Below are 14,367 nucleotides of genomic sequence, written 5' to 3' on the forward strand. Positions count from 1 at the left end.
CATTTTTCTACAAGGTACAGAAAGCCTGGATCCCTGGTGCTCATCCTCACTTTTAGGTTTGCCTCTGTATATTTTTGTCTAAAATTCCAACTCAGGAAACCTCCTCCTCTTATGTCTTGTAAGCTTCGATCTCCTGAATGTTATGATTAACTGAAGTCTGCTTTTCCTCACTCACCTAAACAAACAGCTTTAGTTTTTTAACTAATGCCATCAACAACATTAATAAATAACCTGTCTGTGGGCACAATTAGTAAAAAATAGCCTTTGTGGTTTCTAGCCTTCAGACACACTGTGGAACTCACAACCATAGATTCTAATTAAGGGATTGACTTTTCAGGAAAGATTAAAATAATTAAATGCATTTAACTTTGCTAAATGATGACAAGGAGAAAATAGGAGAAGTGTTATCAACAATAAGAAGAGTGCAAGTAGCAAGAAGGCACAGGAATTCTTTAGGGTGTTCAGACAGCAAGAAAGAAAAATATATATTGGATATCAAGGCATTTTTTCAACTATAAAAATACAGACTTGTATAATTGAACTAGATTTATTATGATGTTGATTTGCGAAATGATTATTTCATTACAAAGCTTTCTAATGCACCCACCACTGAGCTATTCTAAGCACTATTCATATACATATTCAGGTAGAGGAATGCTCACAGAGTTGTGAACCTGCCCTCCCTTCTGGTCCTCTTTATTGCCTTGACAAACAAGCACAGGGGAGGAGCATGGCTGATGCAGGGTCTATGTAAGATATTACTCAACAAATCTATTATACCAGGAGAGATTCCACTGCATAGGTAGGATTCTTAGGTGATCCTAGGGGTTGGAGTCACCTGTAAGAAGACACACCACTTCTCATTGCTTTTTATTCAACATAGAATCATAGGGTTGGAAGGAACCCCAGAAGGTCGAGTCCAACCTCCTGCTCAAAGCAGAATTATCTAGATAATTTCAGTTAGGGTTTTACTGAACCAGGCCTTAACAAGTTCCAAGGATGGAGATTCCACCACCTCTCTAGGTAACTCGTCCCAATGTGTTACCATCCTCTTAGTGAGAACATTTTTCCTGATAGCCAACCTAAACTTCCCTTGCTTCAGCTTGAGACCATTGCTCCTTATTCTGTCATCTGTCACAATGAGAACAGTCAAGCTTCATCCTCTTTCAAAAGCCCCTTCAGGTAGTTGAAGGCTGCTATCAAATCCCCCCTCAGTCTTCTCTCCTGCAGACTAAATAAACCAAGTTCTCTCAGCTTCTTTTAAGTAATGTGCCCCAGCCCATTTTCATTAACCTCCACTGGACTCTCTCCAACTTGTCCACATCCTTTCTGTAGTGGGGGGCCCAAAACTGGACACAATACATCAGATGTAACCTTACCAGTGTAGAATACAAGGGAATAATTATTTCCCTCTATCTGTTGGCAGTGTTCCTCCCAATGAAGCCTGGTATGCTGTTAGCTTTCTTGCCAACAAGGGCATACTGTTGACTCATATTCAGCTTATTGTCCACTGTAACCCAAGGTCCTTTTCCACAGAGCTGCTACCCAGCCAGTCAGCCCCCAGCCTGTACTGGTACATGGGATTGTTTCATTCTAAGTGCAGGACTCTGCACTTGTCCTTGTTGAACCTATTCACCAAGGCCCCCCAAGAGAGGACAAGAAATAATGTGCACAAACTGATTGAGGATTGCTTCAGGCTAGACACATAAGGAAAAACTTCTTTACAAGTTGAGTGCCAAGGGTTTGGAACAGGCTTCCCCCAGAAGTGGTACAGTCCCCTGCCCTGGCTATCTTCAAAAAGTGTCTTACTGCCCGTCTTGCTGGAATCATCTGACCCCAGCAGTCTTTCCTGCCCAAGTGCAGGGGGGCTGGACCCAATGATCTGTAAGGTCCCTTCCAGCCCCTAACATCTATGAAACTATGAAACCTCATGAGATTCCTTTTGGCCCAATCCTCCAATTAGTCTAGGTTACTCTGAATCGTCATCCTACCCTCCAGTGTATCTACTACTCCCCCTGGTTTGGTGTCATCCGTGAACTTGCTGAGGGTGCATTACATCCCATGTTCCAGATCGTTAATGAAGATATTGAACAAACCCAGCTCCAGGACCAACCCCTGCGGCACTCCATTTGATTCTGGCTGCAAACTAGACCTTGAGCCATTGATCACTAGTCATTGGTCTTGATGATCCAACCAGCTTTCTATCCACCTTACATGCCTTTCATCCATACTTCCTTAGCATACTTGCAGCCATACTATGGGAGACAGTATCAAAAGCCTTGCTAAAGTCAAGGTATATCAAGTTCACTGCTTTCCCCACATCCACAGAACCAGTCATCTCATCATAGAAATCAATCAGTTTGGGCAGGCGTGACTTGCCTGTGGTGAATCCAGGTTGATCCCAATCACTTTTTTCTCCTTCAAGTGCTTAGAAATGGATTCCTTTTCTGCTCCATGCTTTTTCTAGGGACTGAGGCGAAGCTGACAGGTCTGTAGTTCTCTGGATCCTTTTTCTTTCCTTTCTTCAAGATGGGCACTATATTTGCCCTTTTCTAATCATCTTGGACCTCCCCCAATTGCCATGAGTTTTCAAAGATAATGGCTAGCATCTCTGCATTCACAGCAGCCAACTCCCTCAGCACCCTTGAATGCATTGCATCTGGCTTCATGGACTTGCACACGTCCAGCTTATCTCAATAGTCCTTAATCTGCTCTTTCATCACTGAGGGCTGCTTACCTTTTTCCCAAACTGTGCTGCCCGGTACAGCAGTTTGGGAGCTGACCTTGCTGACTGAGGTAAAAAAGGCAATGAGTACCTCAGCCTTTTCCTTCTCATCTGTCACTAGGTTCCCTCCCCACATTTAGTAAGGGACCTGAAGTTTCCCTTACCTTCCTCTTGTTGCTAATGTATTTGTAGAAACCCTTCTTGCTACCCTTCACGTCCCTTGCTAGCTGGAACTCCAATTGTGCTTTGACCTTCCTGATTTCATTCCTGTATGCCCAAGCAATATTCTATACTTCTCCTAATAATCTATTTAAGCTTCCACTTCTTGTAAGCTTCCTTTTTATAGTTAAGCTCACTGAAGAGTTCTCTGCTAAGCCAAGCTGGGCGCCTGCCACATTGCTATTTTTCCTGCACATGGGGATGTTTTTCCCCTGCCCTCACTAAGATCTCTTTAAAATACAACCAGTTCTTCTAGATTCCTTTCCCCCTCAGGCTGGTCTCCCAAGGGATCCTGCCCATCAGTTCCCTGAGGGAGTCAAAGTTTGCTCTTCTGTAGTCCAGGTTTCTTACTCTGCTTTTCTCCTTTCTTCTTTTTGTCAGGATCCTGAACTCGATCATCTCATGGTCACGACTGCCCAAACTGCCATCCACTTCCACATCTCCCACAAATTCTTCCCCATTTGTGAACACAGGTCAAGAAGAGCACAGCCCCTGTAAGGCCAGAAATCAGGTCTGAGTCCATGGCATCATCACTTAGCCCCTAAGTAGGTCAGAGGATGACCCATTGACTGAAAAGCATGTGCAGGACACCTTGAAGCCACTGATGTTGGTATGCAGCACACAAACGTGTACAGTGGAAGGGAGCCATGTGCATCAGCTATATAAAAGACACCGTTGACTGATGCTCAGTGCATGATTGAGGGTGTGACTGGAGGAGTGTGAGTGTGGGTTTGGGTGCATGCGAGTGGGTCTGTGTGTATGTGGCTGATTGGTTGTGAAATCGGATGCTTTTGATTTTGTGAATGGAAGAGGTCTTGTACATCATGGGTGCTATTCCATGGTTGCTGATTGAATGGTGCTGCTGCCTAGCAGTTGCTGTCTAGAGAGAGAGAGCAACCGGAGGCAGAACAGCAGTGAACCTAAAACCCTGAGTAAGTTGTTCAAGACCCTGTGGGCTCCTCTCACCACTCACTCCACTGAGGAAGGCTGTGAGTGAGTCGACTCCCTGGACTTTTTCCCCTGGGTGTGTCTGACATGGCAAATAGTGACACATACAGCCTTGGTAAGTATTACCCTTTGCAAGAAGGGAAGGCGGGCCTTCTTTCTTAGGGAAGATGGGGGTCTACTGGAAAACTTGACTGGACCAATACTGTGCTGTGGCTATGCAATAAATCTCCTCACCATTGACTGTTTTCCCAGTTAAATAAATAATGTCAGTAGTTGTATGCAAAGTTATTGTAGTTGTAATAGGTTTTCTCTGTTTCTTATAGTTACTTACCTTAGAACAATAAACCGCTTAATTAGTTTAATGTATTTTTGAAATGGTCTCTTTGCTTAGTTAAATTATAAACCAATTGCCAGGTTGATGGGGTGGTGACAGATACGCTCAGTCAGCTTGTTAGCCAGTGGGGGGGAGGTGCAAAAAATCACCTCATTTGGAACTGGACTGGAGAGTCAGCCATTAATTAGGCAGTGCCAATTAAGTGCTAATTAAGTCCGGGTCCATCATCCCTATTTGGTCTCTTCACTTGCATCAGAAAGTTGTCCCCAACACTCTCCAAAAACTTCCTGGATTGCCTGTGCACCAACACTCTTCAAAAACTTCAACATGTGGTGTTGAAAGGACAAAATTGTTGTTTTTATTGTTTGTTTGCCAAGATTCAGGCCCAGCCTAAAGTCCAGGTGTAGTAAATTCTAAATCGATGACTCCTCCTCTAAAATCCTGTAGTTCAAGGCATGAACGACATGTGCCTCCTGAGCCTGGGGGGGCATGGCGGTGGTGGGAGTGTGGCAGCAGGGGGCGGTGACCACGTGCAGACACCAGTGGTGGCAGCCAGCAACGATCACTGACCACCCACAGACGCTCTCAGTGACTTTTCACGGGGGTGCACGTGCATCCGCATGCACCCCCTATGCATCACCAATGATTCAAGGTGTAGCCTGGGCTTTTTTGCCTGAAGTGTTTCTGACCTTAACAGTTATTGCTGCATGAAATGGCATCTCTGAGCTAATCTAGACCTATCCAATTTATGCCCTTATACAAAAATGTAATTAATTTCTATTCACGTTTTAAGAACTTAAATTTAATCCAGAATCACCAATGCAGATCTGAACATTTGCAGATCTCCAAATGGGAGAATCATCCAACAGGACTCTGTGACTATGCTCCGTTCTAACAAACTGAAGACAGTCTTCATTTAATTAAAGTGCTTCCTCCTTCCAGCAAGTACAATTTCTGTTTTGTCCAAACTAAACTCAAGGCTTCTGCTTTTCCTGCAGAGCCATATTTTATGCAGGCACTAGTGTCAGTAAGTTTGCACTCTGGAAAGAAGCCAGGTCTAGGAGACACCAGCAGGTAGATGGTGTTATAATCTTCAGGCTGGTGCTTGCATCAGTGATTGCCATTATTTAAAGCGGAAGAACATTTTTGTTTTATTATAATGTGCACGTATAAGAAGCAGGTGCAGCATTTCAGTACGCACCATGCTGCCATAATGCTTCTGTAATAGTAATGTTTCCAAATACTCTGCTCTATAACAAAAGGTCAACAAGTAACCACTATAACAAAGGTCAACAAGTAACCACTCAGACAAATGCAGCGCCAGACTTCCTTTCTTCTCTGCATGCCATCTCCTCTCAAAGTGAAGATAGAATAACCAAGTACATTTGTAAAACATGAAGTGAAAGGTGTGTGTACAAAACCAATTAAGAAAGAATTGCTTTTAGCTGTTTTTTTCCTGTTCACTCTTTTGGAAATTTACCTCCATATATTAATTAACCTTTGGGTGACTCCATGTAAATTAGATGGTGTGTTGTGCAATATTCCTGTGGTAGTGCACTGAGGCTCTAAAGTGATTTAAAGATAGCCAGCAAAATTAATTTCACAATATTAAACAACAAAGATACCAGAATGGGAAAGATGACTATGGAATAAGATGTAGATACATTTGATATTCCTTTTAGAGTTAGAGAGAGGGTGAAAAGAAATTTAAAAAAAAAACATTTCTCCCCTGTACCTATAAGTCAGATTCTCAGCTTATGTCAGTGAACATGGTTTCATTGAAGTCAATGACGACATGTCAATTCACATCAGCTGAAGAAGTAGACTCATATGTTTATTGGTTTCTTTATACCATTCTCAGTGAGAAAGTCTGAAGGTGTAAGAGATGTCTTAATTTGATTCTGGAAGTGGAATCCCTTGTGATCTGGGAAATTAACCTTAGTAATTGGAGTGAGATAGTATCACTTAGAGAATTAAGAAAATAGAAACATAAAATGGGAAGGGGCCACCTGGGTCTTTGGGTCCAGTCCCCTGCAACTGCATACTGACATGTAAGACTGTAATCATTTGCTCAATAGGAACATGGCTTCTCTTTTGGTCATTTATAGTCATCTTGTGTATAGTTATCTTGACTGGGTGCATGGGGAAAAGAGAAAAGGGATGCACTGAAAATAAATTTGACTGACGAAGTAAGGGCCAAAGCTGAAGATATATAGGCATTGCTGCATTCTGTGGTGTAAGACCTAAAGCCTTGATTTAATGGTTTGATTTCAAAAGGAAGTTAAGTACCATAAATAGGAGTTAGGTGTCTAAAAAACATTTTTAATTTGACCTATGTGACTTATGGTATGTCTTCACTGCAAAGTTAGCATGGGTGATGCACAGAGATGTCTTGGCACCTGAACTATTCTGACTTGGGGTAAGCATTTTCACTACAAAGCCATACCCACGTTACTGTGTCCTCAGTGTTCCTATGCTCACTGATGTGCATCTGGGAACATATCCCATGGTTATTTGGGATTGGATGCACAGAAGGACTTAAGCACTATGAAGCAATGCATTGAAGTGACCAACTATACTGTGCCTTGTTGCCCATCAGGATCCACAGCCAAGAGTTAGACCTAGCTTACCTGTATAAAGCACTGTGAGAGTTAGGTACCTGAGAATAGGATCCACAAAGCCAGCAGGCAGAGAGGAGCTGCTTCAGCAATGAGGAAACGCCAAAGAGAAGTTTAAACAATACTGCATATTAAGAAGTAGACACATAACTCTGGGTTGCAAGGAAGGCTTTCCATCCACTCAGGAGTCAAAGTACTGAAACCTCTGATGAAGTTATATCCCTAAGCTAGCCCATCCTAAAAAACATGGTCAAAGTTGGAGCCTTGTCTCCACTTTATTCAACAGTTTAAGGCAGCAGTGCTTAACCCTTTCACTCTGGAGAGCAGATGAGTAGAGCCTCAGATGTGTCAGACTCTGAGGCCTGGAAGTGTCCTCTCCCTGCCCTGTGTGGCAGGACTGGGCCCTGAAGGCCTGGCACCATCCCCTCCTACTGGGATTAGGTTCTGGGAGCTGGGCACTGCTCCCTGTTATTCCAGCATACTAGAATTGGGCCCTGGATCCCAGTGCCACCACCATGCTCTGCATACGATGATTGGGCACCTGATACAGTGTACAGGGCCTGGGCTCCCCATGGATCTGGAAATTTGCTAGTAGGGGAGTGGTGCCACTAAATTTCTGGACCTGTGAGTTCTCTGGACTGAATAACATGGCATTGTGGGCCAGATCTGGTCCAAGGACCAGGAGTTGAGCACCCCTGGTTTACGGGTTAATATGCACACCCAGGATGTGGGAGACCTGATTTCAATTCTCTCCTCTAACTGAAGGGATCTCAACCCACATGTCCTACCTCCCAGGAGAGATGCCTTCACCACCAGGCTATAGGGTATCTTTAAGGGGCTGGCTCAGTCCCTCCTATTGAAGGTCTTCCACTTTGCATAGAATAACTGAATATAGGGGCAAAGAGAAGAGAAAAAGAGAATGACAGTGACAAGAGCAGTATTCCAGTCACAAATTAATACTAACAAAAAATACTTACATTTTCATTGGATCAGTGACCTCTGCTCGCTGAGGTGAGGGATCTAACTATTTGGTTGTACAGTCCTATGTTTTTTCTTATTCTTTAGACAATGACCATTTACTTATCTCATGCAAACTGGAACAGCTTCAGCAGGGAAGGAATGAAAAAGTGATCACTGTAGCCATGTGATTAGATATGGATTCAAATCACATCAGGCAAGAGAGATAATTCAGCATGGCTCTCCCATCTCCCAAATGAATTTTTAATCTGTCCCTCCTGCCCCTAACTTCCTTCTCTTTCATGGGGCCCTTTGTTGTTTGTATGCTCTGAAAAAGTCTATTAGATTGGGTCCCTCAGGTAAAATATGTAGGGATGATGGGGTCAGAGAACTAGCTGCTCAGCACTAAAGACTTAAGCTGTTCTAGGCATCTAGAAAACTTTACTGGCGGAAACATAGGCAGCTGGGCTTCTGGAACCACTGAACTGAAGTTCTGAGGAACTAAAAACGTATGGACGTAGGCATTTACAGTGACAGCTGAGTGTGGAGGACTTAAGTACCTAAATACTTCTTTTGATGAAACAAATTTGTTTCAGACACTCCAGGTTTTTTCTCAGTCAGTCATACCAATTGTACAAAAAACAAAGCAAAATAAATGCCCCACAATACAAGAGAAAACAAACCCCTTAACTCCCCTTGTTGGGGAATTGTTGTAAAGTTAAGGGGCTATCAGCACTCAGCTGATCTCTCTTGACCTTTTCTACAAAGTGCACAGAATCCAGATCAAATCAAAGTGGTGTCTGTGCTCTCATACCCCTGCTGGGTAAGCTAGGCTGGGCTTGAAGAATCTCTTTACTGAAGTCAGAGGTTTTTGTGTGTCAGGGGATTTGGGCTACAACTTAAGTAAGACTCTGAGTTAACTATGCAACTGAGATGTAAGGTGAGAAAGCTAACTCCCACTTTCAGAAATGATTTGCATTATATAACACATATAATAAAATATAACACTATGAACTAATATAACTTTTACTTTCTAAAAGGGGAGGGAGAGGTGCCACTTGTGAGTTATACTGTAACTGTTGCATCTTTATGCTTCTGTAGTTATTTTAATTGAAACAGGGTTAAAGTTGCAATAGTTTTGTTACTCCTGTAGCAGCTTGTCAGTATCATTTGATAACAACACATTTGTTACATTGGTCTATATCATAAACTGAATGTTCTCATAGCAATACAAGTGTAGCAAAGCAGTTGTAACTTTGATCCCATTTCATTGAAGGTTTACATTACAGCAATTTAGATAACTTGTATCTCTAGAAACAGGCAGATGTAACAGTGTACCAGAATGACATTCCCCCTACCCTTTCAGAGCAGTTCATATCCCATCTGTCCATAGCCTTAATGTATGTCTACACTGCTCAATAGAGAGTAATGAACAGATATCTTAACTAGTCTCAGTAAACTACCGGATGCAGCAAAGCCTTTGTTATACACTCCATGCAGGCTAATTTATCTGTTAATCTGGCTTCAGGGCAGGGTTGCTTGTGCAGCTCCACACAACACTGCATTGTACAGCATACTTTTAGGTATTTAGGGTGTTTAGACCTAAAAATGGGAGGCTGGGGGGAGGGGAGGGGGATAGGCGCTAATTAGAAGTGCCTGGAGTGTCGTGTGTACCAGCATCCCTGCACTGAAAAATGATGCTCCATTGCAGCTGGAATTACAGTGCATCGGAACAGCTTCCCTGCATGTGTATAAGTGCCCTTAGACTATAAGTGAGACAAAAGGGCTTAAATACCTTTCTGAGTCTGCCCTTAAGTTCCTAAAAGCTAGTCCAAAAGGACTTAGGCACTTAAAACAGGAACTAGATAGAATTGAAGCACCTAAAGCCAGAATTTAAATCCTCACACCTCTTTACTTAGGTGACACTCAACCTTGAATTTGAAAGTGTGTGGTTCTGCACATATTCAGAATTTCCCCCTGATTCTTAAGTGCTACCTAGCCCTGGTTGGTATACACAAGTTAGGAGTTCTGTCTATTATCCCTGAAGCAGTAGGCATCTTATAGTATACCTATCACTCAAAAAATGCAGTATTGGCCACTCTTCTTTTAAACTGCAGTGCACAAGATATTGGCAGCTTTTTATATAATATCCTGGTGGTTAAGGTAGTCATCTAGGAAGTGGGAGATATCTTTAGCCTCATGGGATTCAAACCCACATATCCTACTTCTCAGAGGGGTGCCCTAACTGCTATGCATTAATTAGACTGGAGGTGGGAGGACATGTTCTGCTTTTTCTCTTCAAGTTGTGCCACTCTTCAGCAAAACACTTAAATTTAAAATGATAAAAATGAAATACCTCTCTCTATATATATTTATATCTATATATTAATGGTGTTTCATTTTAATCATGGAAAAATGAGGACTTTGGGTTATTTGTTTTAATCCTCTACTGAACCTAGCCTTTAAGCCTTGCAATGTTAAGTTGAAGAATGCTCTTTAAAATATCTTTTAAAATCCAGCCTATACTGAATAGTCAAGCTGAGAGAATCACTTCAAGAGGGGTTGGAAGATGCAGGAGGTAGAGATGTTTAGGCAATAAGAATATTCAGAGTGAATAATTTATACCAGGATTTCACTTTTGCATTGATGGCGTAAAAGCTGCTGATGCAATGTGAGGAGAGAGTGAGATTATGAATGTGAGAGGAATCATGAATACACAGAATATACAGAAAGCATTACTCAGGACCTTATTAGCTAAAGCATAATCAAACTTCTTAATGGTTTCCACCAAAAGAAATGCTTAGGCTGAAGTTCCATCAATATAAATATGGGGAAGATGATAGCAGGGAATTCTCTGTGAGGCCACTTAACCATGGAATACACTTTCAAATCTCCATCCACAATGGCCGTATTAAAATTTTGGCCACACAGCAAGGTTTTCCTTTTTTTCCTTCAGTATTTGGGAAAAGGTGCAAGGAGGTGTAAGGTATTTAGTTATGTGATCTCAGGGGTGGGAATGAATTGTCATTACTATCAAAATATGGAGGAACAGTACAATATTGGATTACTGTTTTACAAATATTGGAAAGGAAACCTACACCCAGTAGTGGGCCAGTGACTGAAGCAGCCTTATTATATGATGCAAAGCTTACCAGACACTTGCTGTTTTACATTACCAGGCCCAGCCACTCCTGCCATCCAAGGTGGTGCAAGACACTTCAGCAATATATTCAGAGGGCTTCTGTGAGTTGCTAGGAGAGAATATTAATTTCCTCAGTTTTTTGCAGTACTGGCTGTGATGTTCATGTGTCATGAGCTCCCTGAGCTTACCAGTTCATCACATGCTAGAGCTGCAGCTTTGGCTGCATGCCTTTACTACTTACCTTCCTTTTCTCTTTTAACTGAATTTGGCAGCGGTAGGGGGTGGGTGGGTAGGAGGGCAGGCAAGCAGCAGGGGTGTTCTGGAGCCATGCCAAAGCAATGACTTCAGGTGTAGGTGTGCTAAAGAGCCAGTGAGTTCAGAGAGCTCACTGTGTGTGCGTAACATGGCTGAAAAAGCAGTCACATTACTGCTGTCCCTCCCCCAACTCCTAGATTTGCCCCTGATTTTTCCCTATTAGTAAATTTGAAGGGAGTTTGGCCATTGCTATCAATAGGAGTAGGGTTGTGTGAATCCTGTGTTGATATTAAGGAGATAACCCAGAATAGGTTTCAGATTTCAAATTGAGTAAGTGGCACTAGTTCTATATTATGTTTGTGTCTAACAACTTGCCTACAGTGTCTTTGTGCCATGCTTGGGAACTCTGCCATTAAGCATGTCCTACACAGCTCCTGCTTTGAGCACACCAAATTCTGGAAATGAGGCAACATAGTTACATTAAAGTAGCCCTGAACACATACCAGTAAGCTGCCCTGAGAAAACAAGCCTAAGAGGGGCTCTGTGCATGGGCCCAAAGCTTCTCTAAGGCTGCTTCACTGCCTCATTACTGGGTGTGGCTACACAGGATGCTTTACTAAGCAGTAGACTAACCTACTGTGCAGTAAAACTTCACCATGAAACCATGCGCAGGAGCTACTGTGCAGTAGATTAGTCCACTGGGTGGTTTTCTACTACCTGTAAGCACAGGTAGTATATTTACCCTGTAGTAGCTACTGCGCAGCAGTGCACAGTTACATACCTGATTGGGAGGAAACTGTTATTGGTCAGCCTGGGCAGCACCAGATGGGAGAACAATCCTGTCCTATGGGAGCTGCCTGTTGCTGGGGTAGGCTCCAATCTCAAAGCCCAGGTGGGGACAATGTCCCCCTGCTCTGGTAGCAGGCAGCTCCCAGCTCTGGGTCTGATTGCAGAGCCAGAGCTGCGAGCTGCCTGCTGCTGGTGGCAGAGTACAATGTCCCATCCCTGGTTCTGATCACAGAGTCGAGGCCAGGAGCTGCCAGCTGCCAGGAGCAGTGGACATTATTCTGGCCTGGCTTCACGATAAGAGCAGGGGTTGGGCAGCAGGGACTTTCTGAGCTTTAACCGCACTTGCAGACGTGACCACTGGGAACTAGTGAATGGAGAGTGGGAGCAAGCGAGCAGATCATGTTTCATGGTGGTGTTCCTGGGTGTAGCATAGAGGCAGGTTAGACCTAACTTGTAAAACTGGAAGCTAGCATCCAAATCATACAATGGCTGGTCCTCAACCAGACACATATTCCATTGTCTCCAGCTGGAGTTTTCCCAAAGATACTTAGTGAAGATGGCATAACTTTACTTTGTAAAATGATTAGACAAATATTTTGGGGCCTGACCTTGCAGTTGACAGACCTCTGTTTCAATATAGTTATGTAGTAGTACAGCAGTCTGCCTATATTTTTTTAGCTGAAGGACTGGAACCTTTCTTACTTGTAGTAACAAAGTCATAAGTTGTTGTAAAAAGAAGGATAACCAGTATTTTCCAAGCTTTGCAGTTAATGAAGTAGCTTAATCTTCTTAGTGAAAGGGGGTGAAAATTAATTAAGAAATTGCTCTGATTCTACTATATGCTTGGATTTCTTAGCTTATAGAGTGATGCCCAATAGCTTAACTATAGTTAGTAACTAGTGATATTTCCTTTCTGAGCCCCCCCAAATCCTTTGTATCTGAAATGTGACATTGTGTAAAATGGATGCAGTCACTAAATGTTTATAAGTTTGCAAACTTTGCTCCAGAAAGCAAGTTATTTACCACAATCTTGGATATGCCCATTATACCCAGGGGAAAAAGCCAAACAACCTAATGAAGCAACACAACATGTTGAATGAAAAGACACATTACTGATATATTCTACCCTGTCTTTTCCTGCTTGCTTTGTTGCTTTTTTGCGGCTGAACTAGTGACTGTTAAAGAGATTTTTGGACAGGAAGAAAGGAGAAGTATTGCAGACTGAGCATCAAAACAGTAGTTTTCAACATAAATCTCTCTTTAGTAATACAAGAAAACATCTACAAGACAAAGCGGAAGATGGGAGGGAAGGTATTCAGTCTGAGTAACAAAACAGCACTTAGGTGCTTATTTTCTTGGAGATTTATTCTGTTGTAATTTATATAACACCCCCATGGAGAACAAAAGGACTTTGCTGAGTCAAAAGTAAATGGGAAAAACAGCACTTCTTATTCTTGAATATATTTATGATTCTACCTAATATTTGTCAGGAAGAATATAAAACATTATGCTGTGATAATATCAGCAGAGAGGAGCCCCCAGATGTTTCGAGTTGACTAGTAAATGCAAAATCAGACACCAATGTACTGTATATGCCAAGATGAGTATGTTCCATTGCTAACTCATCTACAGAATATTTTTTCACATTCTATTTAGAAAAAATCCCGAACAGGCATTTTATTTAGCAAGTTTCTTTTCTTGCACTTTACAAATAGTGCACGTGGTCTTTTAGACCTTCCTGTGTACTCTGCGGCTTCTCCATATAGAGAACATATAAGTTCATGTATGCAGAGAAGGATTATAAGAAAAACCATAGGACAGTGAGTAGCAACTTGGTGTCATGCAGTCCACAGAACAATGGAGGTGAGAGACAAATTAAGAGGATCCCCATGCCAAAGGGGCTGTACAATTTTTAATGCCTTTATCAGGGAAGTAACTTGGGAGTTTTGTGGCCTGGCTGGCAATAGCAGCAACAGCAATGGCTGCTTCCCCCACTTTATGAACCTTGGAAAAATTAAGTGAACTCTAGTGAGAGTTGAATCTGGAGCTCTAAAAAAATCTAAGCTTTCCCAAACTGATTTGTAGGCTTTATAAAATAAACTACTTATTCCACTTTTTAAATCATTTTCAAGTGGAAATCCAGAGCATCCCATTCTGATACTCTAATTGTTGTGGTCTCTTGACTCATAAGATGACTTTTCCCAACATTTTTTTCTCTAAAATAATTAAAGCAAATGTGACATCTTAGTAATACTTACAAAACGGCAACAGCATCTTATTTGGTCACTTTCTACCCTTTGTTAACTCTCCCCAGTGCATAACTGTGCTGGCTTATGAACCTTTTCTCCATGACTTTTTGGAGCTAGCCCTTTATACTGGG

This window comes from Crocodylus porosus, unplaced genomic scaffold (genome assembly GCF_001723895.1).
Source record: "Crocodylus porosus isolate Cpor-Errol unplaced genomic scaffold, CroPor_comp1, whole genome shotgun sequence".
NCBI classification, from domain to species: Eukaryota; Metazoa; Chordata; order Crocodylia; family Crocodylidae; genus Crocodylus; species Crocodylus porosus.